The 14,214-nt window shown below is 39.8% G+C and overlaps 1 protein-coding gene across 4 annotated transcripts in view; it reads right to left on the bottom strand.

Annotated features, from left to right (window-relative positions):
* The window catches only part of RNGTT (RNA guanylyltransferase and 5'-phosphatase), a 195,589-nt gene that overhangs the window by 152,752 nt on the left and 28,623 nt on the right, over window positions 1-14,214 (bottom strand). The window lies entirely within an intron of this gene.

Raw genomic sequence — 14,214 nt, 5'->3', positions numbered from 1 at the left:
CTGCCTTCCCACACAATAAGCATTGCCCAGCTCAGCACAGCAATTAGCATCACTAATACGTTTGCTGACGCAGGGGTAACAACGAAATGCTGCTGCACATATCATTCTCTGTTCCTTAATTTCCTTTCATGACTGGCAACACTTCAAAACCATGAGCACATCACCGCTCCGTATATCAATCAACTAGGATGAGGCCAAGACACTTGAGCACTTTACTTAGGACTCTGCCACTCCCTCCCGGCCAGACAGTATCAAACACTGAAGAAAAGGGTCAGGAGAATGACAATTAATGACTGCCCTCTATCCACTGACAGTAGAAGATCACCTTGTTGTGACGCTAAGCTGCTGCAGCTCCGCGTCCTGGCGTGAATCCAGCCTGTGCTGGATCTAGAGTAACGGCTTAAATTAGACGAGTTTGAAGTTGGCCTGTGGCAGATGGAGCAAAACACCCTAAAGTCCTGATAAATGGGGAAGGCTCAGCTTGCTTTCTTCTCTTATATTAATTGCTGCTGGCAATTGTCACTGCTTCAAACTACGTCTCCTGAAGGATGACAAAGCCTGGATCCAGGGACACTAACACAGGGAGTTATGTGAAGACTCACAACGTTATTTGCTGTGTGCAAGCAAGAGGGAAATAATGTATTTTTAATCAGCACACTGACAGCTCTGTCACAAATACCACTGTACGTACATTTTTCCTTGCACAAGTGCATAGTCTATCACTTATAGAAACAGCTATAGAAACACCGCTACACGAAAGCAGCTGTAGAACTATTCTACATAAAACGTTTCAAAACCACACACAAAGGCTCTTGGAAGTTAGTCTGCTCTGAATATACCAATACTTTCTATTTCTCTCACATACTTCTAGGTTAAATTCTGCCATCAACAGCCTTGCTGATATTTTAAACCAAAAAGAAAGGTCAAAACCTCTTAAATTCTGACTGACAGCCATTTCCAGTTAACAGCCTCCAGCTCTAACATATCTTATTCATGACCTCACGTTTTCTACAACTAAATATCCTTCCAGTTTTATTCTTCTGTTCCTCAGTGAATCCAGTGGCTTGTCTCTCTCATTTCTTGGCTTCTGTTTCACAATTCTTAATGGCAATATATATTTAACAATCAGGATCTCCACTTTCTAGGCATTTTCTTCCAAAACTACCTTCTGTCATTTTCACTGTACTAAGGAGCATAGAAAAAAGCATAAGAAGTGTGGAAACTGGTATCATTTCTCCTGATAGAATATCATAGTTTAGACTGAGTTCGAACTTTAGGTTTTCCCATTTTATAAATCAAACCTAAAGATGCCTTTAATTAAACAGATGGCAAATTCCAAACCAATGTAAAACTTCAATTCCATCTAAAGTATTATTAGACTGTGAAACTCTGCAACAGAGCTGGTAAACCCAAGAATTTAGCAAGGTTATAAAAAACTATCCAGTTACAGCATTTTTCTTGACTGCCTTCCAGGGTTTTAATTAAGTTATGAGTGCTGTGGTGGTTTTGTTTGTTTCTAAAAGGATATTAAACCTTATGGGTTAAACCTGAAGTTGTATTGTTATCATTATTTGACCTACAACAAAGTGTAAATCAATCTACAACTACTATATATTGAAGAGTTCTTCCAGTGCACTATGACATATCTGGAGTAAAACAGAAGAAGAATTGTTCACTAGCTAGAAAGGATATGACACAGTAAAAGAATCTGTTTATTAACAGATTTATTTGAAATACTAGATTTGCTTTGTTTCACCCAAATATTAATGATGTTAAATGGTCAAGTACATATTGAAGATCATTTCTACATTGCAGGGAGGAACACTATTAGAAAACAACTCTACAGCATGAAGTTCTGATTACTTTTTTTTTAAAGCTAGAAGATTCATGGAAGAAATTATACTTCATGGTTGACTAAATTAAATATAAGGAAAAACTATTTCAGTGTGAGGTGAGGGAGCCCTGGCACAGGCTGCCCAGAGGGGTTGTGGAGGCTCCTTCCTTGGAGGTCTTCAAGACCCACCTGGACATGTTCCTATACAACCTGGTCTAGGTGAACCTGCTTCTGCAGAGGGGTTGGACTAGACGATCTCTAAAGGTCCCTTCCAACCCTACCATTCTATGACTCTATGATTCTATTATTATTATTATTGTTATTAGTTGTTGCAGATGCTGAGCTTCAGGTTTGCTTGAACTTGTTTGACTTTATCCCTACTCCACAATTTTTAGTTTGAAAATGTCTTGGAGATTTAGAGGGAAATTCATGACTGAAGCATGGGCTCAAAAATATTTCCAAAAAAAGAGAAAACAGCAGCAGTTACACAATGGTATAAGAAAGGAAAAAAACACAATTTAGCATCAGATGGCAAGTAGTTAATTCCTTGTTTCCCCAAGCAAGAGAACCATTAATGTCTCTCACGGAAGCCCACAAAGCAGCAGTCAAGAAAAGAGTATCATAGCTTTGAAAAAGGAGATTCCCTTAACTTTGAACATTTATGCCACAGTGCATGTTGGATCAATTTTGTCTACATTACAGGCACAAGCCACAGAAAAACAAATCTGCTATTTTTTCTCACAGATTAGAAGATGAGCTCCAAGGGAAAGGGCTGCCTTAGATATTCGCATAGTTAAACTTTACAAACTGAACGCCATTCTTCGGTGAACAAGCTTAAGCCATTACAATTCATGGATGTGCCCATAATCTCCCCAAGAGAACTGGCAGCACAGGACACACTGTTCCACTATGAACAGTGGCTTTGGAGAAAGGAAAATAAATAAATAAACCAGTAATCACTGACACTTGTTGCCTGAACATCAGGTACAAACGCGGGCACATCATTTATCTTGGCCTAATTAGAACATTTTAGGACTATGGCTGAATGCTCTAAGATTTGTATTCATAGCACAAGCTACATAATAAGCATTTTAATGCATTAACTATTTATAAATAAACAAAAGAGCTTGCTTAGAAGACAATCCATCCAAATATTCAAACAGTTATACATGAATAATCAGTTAAGTATCAGTATCACAGAATCACAGAATCTCAAGGACTGGAAGGGACCTCAAAAGATCATCCAGTCCAACCCCCCTGCTAGAGCAGGACCACCTGGAGTAGGTCACACAGGAACTCATCCAGGTGGGTTTGGAATGTCTCCAGAGAAGGAGACTCCACAACCCATCTGGGCAACCTGTGGCAGTGCTCCCTCACCCTCACTGGGAAGTTCTTCCTTGTGTTTCTTTAGAACCTCTTCTGTTCCAGCTTGTACCCGTTGTACCACTGTGACCATAAAACTCTTTCTGAGCTGCCAAAAGGCTTCAGAATTGTGAAGCATCAAGCCTGCTACTTCACAAAGTACATCTTCCAGATGTTATATATCATCAATGCTCCTTAATCACCTAAGAGACACAAAAATAAGACCTTCCTTCTACCACTTGTTTTCGGAGTCTTGACACTGTCACAGTCATGCATAAAGGAGAAACCACAAACTAGAGTAAGAATGGTGTCTTTGACCATTCCCGTCAATTTGGATTCAGACTGAGGATGCCATGTTCTGTCACACCTATTTATCCATTCCTCTACATTGATTCCATGACTTAGAGAGACAGAGAAGCAGTGAAGTGACATGGTTGTGCCTTAGCAATAAATAAATAAATACACCATCATCATCCCAAAAAAAAACCCCAACCCCAAACCATCCCCTCCAAATGCAGCACTAAGATAAAAAACAATTTCAAGCTAGTCCAACAGCTGTGAAATTAACAGACCTGGTCTGTAACATACATGTCTACTTTAAATGATACTGCTTTGTGGGAAATTCTTAGGAGTAACAGTATTTATATCCAATAGTTCCAGATATTAGTCTAACACCTTATGACACTTTATGCTGCCTTGTTTGATGTACAGTCTCTCAATCAAAGGAGATCCTTCCTGTTTGATAATCCATATAGTTAAAGAGAACCCATGTGTTATCTGATGACACACATAAGTTTGGCTACTAAAATCCTTTTGTGCTGTCCAAGTCAGTCTGCTCGCCAAAGTCTAGGCATGCTCTCATTCCCTGTAAAGCAAGTGATAAAGGAGAAAGCGACAACGTGACTTTTGATGCCATGTGAACAGATAGAGATGATCAGGCCACCTTGTGCTAAAGCTTCCTCACTCTGAGCTAGAATGTCTTTACCCTGAGATAGAAGATATGCTGAATATGTTGAAAGTTCCCTAATCTTACCTCAAATTATCAAAGTTTAACTTTTGTACTCTCAAATCAAAACTAAATTAAGGATACAATACAGATTCTAACGTTGGAGGAAACAGGCCGATAGGAGTCTTGTAATTCTAAATCTATTGTCTAACATAACTATGAGGGATAATTATTAAGATGTAGAGTGAGTGAAGACTCACACCTCAGCTACTAAACCCCCAACTTGCTAGTCTCAAAACATATCATTCCTGCCTCCTCATCCCATTTTCTCTTCCCCTCCTACCTAAACAAACAAAACCACAAAGTAGGTATCTTCTTTTTGAGAACATAAATAGGAATGCTGTTCAGGATTATTAACATCTATTAATTGCTCTTTTCAGCAATCATTAGAAAGGCAGTTAACACATTATAATCCAGAACCACATATGTGACTTTTACATACTTTTGCAGAAAGTTATCATTACACACTTAAAAGCTAAAGCTGCAAGTTCACAACAACTGATTACTACTGTAGTCTATAAAAGCTTTTTACAGCTTTTAACCTTGACAGGAGTGGGTAAAAAAAACATTATTTCAACCATTTCAATAATTTCCACAACTTCAATTTCCAGTCAAAATATATGCTATCTCCTATTCAGTATTTATCAAAATTAAGCCAGTGAAATAAATCCCACATGGACTCCAGACTCATCCTAAACCAAAGTTCTCCAAGCTGTAGAACCACAAAACTACTTTAATAATGGGTGAGCTTGTTTTCTCTTAAAGAACTAGCTAAAATTATAAAGGAATATAAGGGATTATGTTGTGCAAACAAAAACTGCATTTCCCTTCCAAAAACATTAAAAATGTAGCATGTAATAAAATAGTGCAGTTAGGAATAGGGAAATAGCAACAGTCACTTTACCCTTTAAGGTAAGCTTTTTGTTCCAGGTCTTCTCTTTGTTTTGACAGTTTCATGGGAATAATAGAAAAGGCCTTTACAACTACTACTTTGAGTTATTCAATGAAAATAATACACACAGGAATGAATGACGTATAATTAGCACTCAACAGTTGAGGTGGATTCCATGTAAATTGGGAAGGAATCCACTAACAATTGTGTAAACCTCCACTTCAGGCACTTTCTACTACTGGGCATAAAAATCCACATCCATGAGAATCTGGTCATGTCATTTGTACTAATCTGCAAACTAATCTGTGGCTTCTTTCTCATTCCCAGTCTCCTTCAAGTTCAACTTCATATTAATATCTTTCCCAGGAGACAACCCTTCCACTCTCTAGATCTGCTTTCATGACAAGGCAGTCTCTTGTTCTTAATAATGAGTTCTCAAGTGCATAGATTTGTTTTTTTAATTAGATTAGCACTACCCTCCAACCTTCCCTGTCCTCCTTTATTCTCATTACTATCCCAACTTTCTCTCTAACCATCTCCTATCTCTCAGCAATAACAGTTTTACTATTAACCCAATCAACTACCTCTTCTTTAATACTTTGCAGACAGGCAACTGTTATTCTTCCTCACCACCTATTTTTTTCTTTTAGCTCTTCATTTCTAAAGAAAAAAATCTGTTTCTCAGATTCCTCTATTATTTTAGAGCTGCTCTTTAGCAACAATCACCTCTTCACAAGTTACTCTTGTCACAAATGACTTTTGGATAACTTTTGATATTAGGAATCTGCAATTTCTCAGTTATGCAGCGTGTAAGCTTCATCTCATCATGTAAAGGAGCAAAGAACAAGGAAAGAAAAAGTACCCAGCCATGCAATTTCAGGGAGAAACCCGTATTTCATCTTCATTTTAATAACATACATGAACAGTTATCTCAAAACACACACAGTAGACTTTCTTGACATAATGGTAGCAAATACATTTCTGAAGAGGCTGCAATCGCCAGTAATTTTAAAGTTCCTAACAAAAACAGAAATCTTCTTCATTTTTCTTCAAGCTAAACTAAAGAAACCTGGGAAGCTACTACAAGCTTGACAATAGAGCAACTTACATGCTTTGGAGAAATCTAAATTATTTGCTTAATAAACACAATCCAAAAATTTGGCCACTGGTCTTATACTATTTTTACTTTGGATTATGATACCAACAAGATGAGAATTATTTAGGAAACATGCTCTTTTTTCTAAAATGTAATTTGCTAATCGTAGAATGAATCACAGAATGGTGGGGGTTGGAAGGGACCTTTAGAGATCATCTAGTCCAACCCCCTGCAGAAGCAGGGTCACCTTGATCAGGTCACATAGGAACATGTCCAGGGGGATATTGAAGACCTCCAAGGAAGAAGCCTCCACAACCCCTCTGGGCAGCCTGTGCCAGGGTTCCCTCATCTCACAGTGAAATAGTTTTTTCTTAAGTTTAAGTGCAACTTTTTGTCTTCCAGCTTCATCCCATTACCCCTTGTCCTGTTACTATCTACTATAGAAAAAAGGGATGTCCCAACCTCCTGACACCCACCCTTTAGATATTTATAAATGTTAATAGTTCCTGCAGCCTTTCCTCCTATGAAAGATGTTCCAGTCCCCTGATCATCTTGGTGGCCCTGTGCTGGACTCTCTCCAGCACTTCCCTGTCCCTCTTGAGCTGAGGAGCCCAGAACTGGACACAGGACTCCAGATGAGGCCTCACCAGGGCACAGTAGAGAGGGAGAAGAACCTCCCTTGACCTGCTGGCCACACTCTTCCTGATGCATCCCAGGCTGCCATTGGCCTTCTTGGCCATGAGGGCACATTGCTGGCTCATGGTCAGTTTATTATCAATCAGGACTCCCAGGTCTCTCTCTGCAGAGCTGCTCTTCAGCAGTTCAACCCCCAGCCTGTACTAGTGCAAGTACATCATGAAAAGAACAACTAACTTCAGAGATGGTCCTAACTACTTTATTACCAACACCTTTTAATCAGCAGCAATTCTCAAAGACCTTTGTTACATTTGTACCTACTTGTTTGCATTTAATTGTCTGAAAGGCATCAAATTTCCACGGATGTTTTTCAAATGTGATAGCCTTTGGCAAGATCTACCTGCTCTGCATTTTTTAAATCATTTCCGTATTATAATTGAACAGCCATAGTACTTGGAATGTATTTATTTTTTACTGCATGTGTACAAATGTGAAAAATAAAAAGCTACTCATATAAATATAGGAAAATAAGTCACACCTCTTAATGGCTTGTGTTTATTTCAGGTCATATTTTACCATTATAAAACCCAGCCTTATTTCACTGTATTAATTTGAATTGTTCCAAAGAAATTGTAAAGCTTGTTATTCTTTTTAGTGGTAAGAGTGGGGTTTTTTTTGTTTCAAAATTGGCTTCTCGTTAGTTTACTAACCCTACTCTTGTCTGAACATTCAGCTCCACTCATTAGACCAAACATCTGCTATGAAGAGTATTAATGAGATACATACCCAGGGACACAGTAAGCCACTAACCACCTGGGTTAATGACTTTACAGTACAAAGTTGAGAATACAGAGTCATGCAGTATGCCTTGGACATACTGTTGTAATTACCTTATACAGATAGTAACTACTATTTCAGAAAGCCAGCACTCCAAAATCAGGATACATTTGTTAAGGCCTACATACCTTGTAGCTGCTGTTAACATACAACACATATTTCACCTCCAAGACAAAAGGCATGATTTTAGTAGTGGGATATTGACCCTTAGAATTTCTGTGCCCTGTGAGTAGATTAGCATTAAAATGACTTTTAACACATCAGAGGTTTGACAACTGTTCCAATAAGTAAACAGGACAGAATTCACACCAAATCAGTCAGAATAGCTGCAGACTTGAGTGACTTTTGGCTTATAATAATAATTTAAAGCAATGTGATTTTAGAGGTGTGTTTTCCCAAAACAGAGTTGCACATATTATTTACATCCAAGCACGTAGCTGTCACAAAAGGTATTTTTCCAAAGACAAAAATCTTATGTGGGCTACAGAAGTCTTTTAATTTTAAGCTCATTTTTGTCTAAACCTGAGATGCAAGTGTACACATCTTTACACATAGGCATTTTTAAACAGGAGGGGACAAGTAGTTGTTCATGATGCATTTCCATTTGGAGCTAAGACACTAAGAAAGCTGCAGCGAGAACAAGATGTGCCTTGCTGATGCTCATGGAAATCATGCTCTGTACAGCAAGACTATGATGGGGCAAACTTCTAGTAAACTTCCTCAAAATATTTTATAGAATCTCAGTCAAATAATTTAACTAATAAATTTTAAATTATTTACTCAACATGAGATGATAAATGATGCTCTTTCATTTAGGGAAATATTTCTACCACTGAAAAACAAACCAATCAACCAACCAAAACAAATGCCAACACCACTCCTAAAGCAGAAGGGTGAAAGTTCAGTTCCAGTTGAAATCTAGGAAGAGCAAATGGCATTGAAGAAAAGGAAAAGACCTCAACAAAACTACTCCATGTCAGTTAAGTCCGTCTATAAATAAAGGCTTTATCTATGAAACCTCTAAGGAAAAATGCAGGTATTTAACAATGGTGCAATTTAATCAGTTTGATTAAGGTGAGCAAATATTGCTATTAACTGAAATGAGAGTGTTTTATTTAAGTAAGAAAATATAAAGTTGTTAGTTAAGCATCTCCTTTTCTCTATGTACAACCAGGTCAAGGAAATATCAAGGCTTTTTTAAGAAACAAAAGAGAACAAAGGGAAAAAAAGCATGAATGCAAGCCAAATAATATTGTAATTAGCTACACTATATCTACACTGCTGCATCTAAACCACACTTAACAGAATAGCTTCAGAGATATTTGATGACACGGGCTTCATCTCCAGACAAAGTAAGCAGAGGATCCATAAACAGATATTCACTAACTGAAGTCTTAATATTAAAATCAGGAAGGTCACGCCTGTCAACACAAGCATTCAGAGTAATTAATGAAATCTTGTTTCAATGCACACGGAGCCCAGACTGTTGTAGAACAACAAAATAATTAGAAGCATGTCCAATGTAAAAACTGCCATAGCAATTTTTCATTGTTGATTAGGGTAGCTATCATACAGTGTCTAAACGTCCAAATAACAGCTCAGGTTTTTATCTTTTCTCTCTCACAACATTCCTTCTGCTGAATTTCATTAACACTAACTCTCTGTAGTACCATTTTCTTCTATGAATATATCAGTCTGTGCATCTCCATAATCAACTACAAGTTACTATGTTCCAAGAAAATTTAAAAGAACTATTTATTTACAGAATCACAGAATCTTAAAGGTTGGAAGAGACTTTGAAAGATCATCTAGTCCAACCCCCGTGCCAGAGCAGGACCACCTCGAGTAGGTCACACAGGAACTCAGACAGGTGGGTTGGAACGTCTCCAGAGAAGGAGACTCCATACCCATCTGGGCAGCGCCTGCCAGTGCTCTCTCACTTGAACAGGGAAGAAGTTTTTCCTTGTGTTTCTTTGCAACTTCTTCTGTTCCAGTTTGTATCCATTGCCTCTTGTCCTATCATTGGCCATCACTGAGAACATCCTGGCTCCATCCTCCTGACATCCACCCTTTGTGTATATGTAAACATGAATGAGGTCACCCCTCAGTATCCTCTTCTCCAAGCTGAAGAGCCCCAGCTCCCTCAGCCTTTCATCAGAAGGGAGATGCTCCACTCTGTTCACCATCTTTGTGGTCCTGCATTGAACTCTCCAGTAGCTCCCTGTCCTTCTTGAACTGAGGGGCCCAGAACTGGACACTATTCCACATGCAGTCGCAGAGTAAAGGGGGAGGAGAACCTCTCTGAACCTACTGCCTACAGCCCTTCTAATACACCCCAGGATGCCACTGGCCTTCTTGCCCACGAGGGTAGATTGCTTGGTCAAACATGACTTCCCTTTGGTAAAGCTATGTTGATTGCTCCTAATGACCTTCTTGTCCTTTATATGCCTGGATACAGCACCTAGGATAAGTTTTCCATCACCTTTCCAAGGATGGAGGTGAGGCTGACTGGTCTGTAGTTACCTGGCTCCTCCTTCTTGCCCTTTTGAAGACTGGAGTGACATTTGCTTTCCCTCAGTTTTATTCTTTATCCACCCTGTTGTATCATCATTCTAGAACTCTAGTGTCTTGGTTTAGGCCCATCAGGGAACAACAGACCACGATTAGCCTCAAGTACTGAAGAGGCTGAGGGTTGCCAAAGGGCAGGGAGAGCTTAATCGCCGCTTAAGGTTCAGGACAAAACAGACCAGGCTACTCGGCTTGAGGAAGGAAAAATAATTTAATGCAACATCAACTAAAACATAACCTTAAACCCAAAACATAACCAAAATAAAACAATGCAGAGTAGTACAACAACGAAGAGTCCGACCAGCCCTTTAAGAACACCTTCTACCCACTCCTTCCCTCTTCCTCCCCCAGGGGGGCAGGGAGTGGGGGTTTCAGTCAGTCTATTCCTGATGGCTTCTGCCATTTGTCCCTCCTCAGGACAGGTGAGCTCCACACCAGTCCTCCCTGCAAGCCCATGGGGTCCCTCACACACACACAGCCCTGCCCGGGCTGCTCCCACGCGCATTGATCCCAAAGGCTGCAGCTCCTCTCTGCCTCTCGTGTGGGACTGCTCTGGGCCCGCAGGCTCCAGCACGGCCTGTGCCATGGCCGTCTCCCCACACAGTCCCTCGCCCGTCCGGGCTCACTCACACGGAGCTGCTGGTGGCTCTCAGTCCTGCCATGGCCCTGCATGGCTTGCAGGGGTACAGCTGCATTCTCGCCACGGCTTGCAGAGGGGTCTCTGGTCTGGTGCTTCTCCTTCCTTCCTCCTTCTCTGACTGTGGGGTCTGCGTGGTCGCCTCCATCTTGTATCACTCTCACACCTCCTGCCAGCACTTCAAATTCCTGTCCCTAAATAGTGATGGCAGAGGTGCCAGATTGGCCCAGCCGGGCCAGAGATGGGTCTGAACCCAGGAGCCAGAGGAGAGTCCAAAAACTCTTTTCCGGTTCTTCACTGCAACCCCCTCCCCCTGTTACCAAGCAAAAGCTGCTCCTTGCTAAACCAGAACACTAGAAACACAGGATAGCATATCCAAAATAGTGAAAATTCCTACATGAAATTACAGGTGAGCTTTAACTGCTTTCACAGAAAGTATACTATTATTTTCTACATAATTATTCAAGGATTCAGAATGTATGCATCCTATACACTGAGTAAGAAAATATGAATATTCCCTAATTCAAATTTCCAAATGAATAACATAAGGTATAACAAAGGAAGACTCACACTGAAAATACAAATAGAAAAAGAAATGTGGAAATACAGCTGACTATCCCATGGAATAGCACTAATTGTAATTTTACAGCACCTTAGAATTAGTTCTAAGACACACCAATCCGTATTAGCTAATGACCCATGGTTTTGAACAGACTTTTCCTCAGTGCTAATGCAAAGAGAAACTGCAGATGAGGCCATTTTTTCCTTTAATATCAAATGGCCTTCCAGAAAGAAATTCTTTTAAACAAGAATTATTTTCTGCTATTACTATTTCTTAAAGCAATAGGCTTAAATTATACAAAAACATTCCATAAATTGTCTTTCATACATAACAAAATATTAGTGTTAACCATTCCCTAAAACAAAGACTTCCTGAAGGACTAAGCTGTGAAATAAGGCAAGGACAAGCAATAACTGAGCTGCACAGGACAGCAATACTTTGTAAACACATTTTCATAGCTATACAACTCAAGTCCACTAGCAGTTAATCTGAAATGTGGATTAAAAACATAATAAATGCAAAGATTCCCATCTGCCTCTTTGTACAGCCTGATTAAGTTGGCTGAGTTTACTTGTTTAGGCCCAGCAGCTTTTGAATGCACTGCACTGGTCTGAGAATAAACTTAGATCTCTCAACCACGTGTCTGCAACCTCACACCCTGAGAATGCCTGCATCATGTTACCCTAGTGCTTGTGTATACAGCCAGCCAACCTTAATAAGCCAAATATTATCACCCATTTCTTAATACTTGGATGCCATATTGAGTGCAAGCTTACTTGTATTTACTCACCATGCTTTGCCTGAGCTAATAAAACCCTACAGTACAAAATCTACAGAGAAGAGGCACCTGAAGGGTTTTTATAGGAGACAGCTTCATTCTGGCTGAGTTGTGCTGAATCCTGACTGACTCCATGTGGAGCCACTTGGTAGTTCTCCCAGGGCATTCAACTCCCCATATTGTCCAAGCCTTTCATTATGGAGGTTTTTCCATTCTATTACTAAAGATAACAACACTAATAAAAGAAAAAACACAGGAAAAACTTTAGAAGACAAACTAGGTGCTTGTTTATCTAGTATGAAAACTTTGTTGTCTCATCACAGAAGGGTATGCTTTCCATTGCACTGACAAGACAAACTTTTGCTCCTCTCTATACACAAAACCCGTATTTCAACTTCACTGGTATGAAAACAAAAATTCTTACCTCCTGTTTTTGAAAGCATATATTTCACCCACACAGTTGATGCCTTCTAACTTGTACACATGAACACTGAACTCTTGCTAGTCTAAGGCACCTCACACAAATAAGTGTAACATGCCTCTCCTCTTGCTGTGTGCATTCATTCTAATTGTACTCTTTGTGATTAAGTCAAAGTAGGTTCAAAAAGCCATTGATTTGCTGTCAGTGAATAAAAACTGAAGGCGTTTCATTTAGCACAGATTACAATTGCTTAAACACTGTTGTATGCAGAGAATATCTTAGAAGTAAAAATCAAGCCATTGAAATGAATGAGACGTATTTCACAATCTACACTCTTCCTGTTATTGAGACACTACTGACTGCAGGATACGAAACTACTACCTCAAGGGAGCACCCACAACAAATCTCAACAGTTTGAGTAGCATGGATTAAAATAATTTCCATTAATATCTTGATTTTTGTTTTGAAAACAGAAATACTGAAGAAAAAGAGACGGTTGGGGTATCCGATGATAACTTCAAAACCACAAGGAAAGGCTTGTAATTTCGCAAATGTTCTGACCTATTAAAACTGTTCAGTCCTATGAAAATAAGTATTATGTTGGAGGCTTGGAATTTGAGTCAAGAAAGATTTGTTTGTATGAAGAGTCATAGTACATCTTTGCAAGAGTACAAGGAAACTCTTGCAGAGTTTTGTCAAGGGAGGTTCTTCTCCCTCTCTACTCTGCCCTGGTGAGGCCTCATCTGGAGTCCTGTGTCCAGTTCTGGGCTCCTCAGCTCAAGAGGGACAGGGAACTGCTGGAGAGAGTCCAGCACAGGGCCACCAAGATGATCAGGGGAATGGAACATCTTTCACACGAGGAAAGGCTGCGGGAACTGGGGCTGTTTAGTCTGGAGGAGACTGAGGGGAGATCTTATTAACATTTATAAATATCTAAAGGGTGGGGGTCAGGAGGTTGGGACATCCCTTTTTTCTATAGTAGATAGTAACAGGACAAGGGATAATGGGATGAAGCTGGAACACAAAAAGTTCCACTTAAATATAAGAAAAAACTATGTCACTATGAGGGTGAGGGAGCCCTGGCACAGGCTGCCCAGGGAGGGTGTGGAGTCTCCCTCCTTGGAAGTCTTCAAGACCCGCCTGGAAATGTTCCTATGCGACCTGATCTAGGTGACCCTGCTTCTGCAGGGGGGTTGGACTAGATGATCTCTAAAGGTCCCTTCCAACCCCTACCATTCTATGATTCTATGAAACAGTGCACTGAACATTTCAGGTTTTATTTCAGTATGAATAGCAAATACTTTCTATACCTCAACCAAGATGCTGGGTGCAGAGGTAAGAGACCCTGTGTGACATAGTTTTTCACCTGAGACAAAGCAATGAAAGGATACTCAATGGTATCAGATGCACATGTTTAGACATCTGAGTTTCATGCAGTTCAGCCCAATCTATAACCAGCTAAAATCACAAGAAAAAAAAGTGTTTTGCCATTCTGTATTTGATGATGTATGGTATATCTCCTACTTGTAAATGCTAATATGAGAATACTAGAGAAATTAAATACATGGATGCATTTCACATCAGA

The sequence above is a fragment of the Colius striatus genome, chromosome 2, assembly GCF_028858725.1.
Source record: "Colius striatus isolate bColStr4 chromosome 2, bColStr4.1.hap1, whole genome shotgun sequence".
Taxonomy (NCBI): domain Eukaryota; kingdom Metazoa; phylum Chordata; class Aves; order Coliiformes; family Coliidae; genus Colius; species Colius striatus.
Note: the sequence above shows the minus strand (reverse complement) of the source record. Positions and strands in the feature narration are given on the sequence as shown.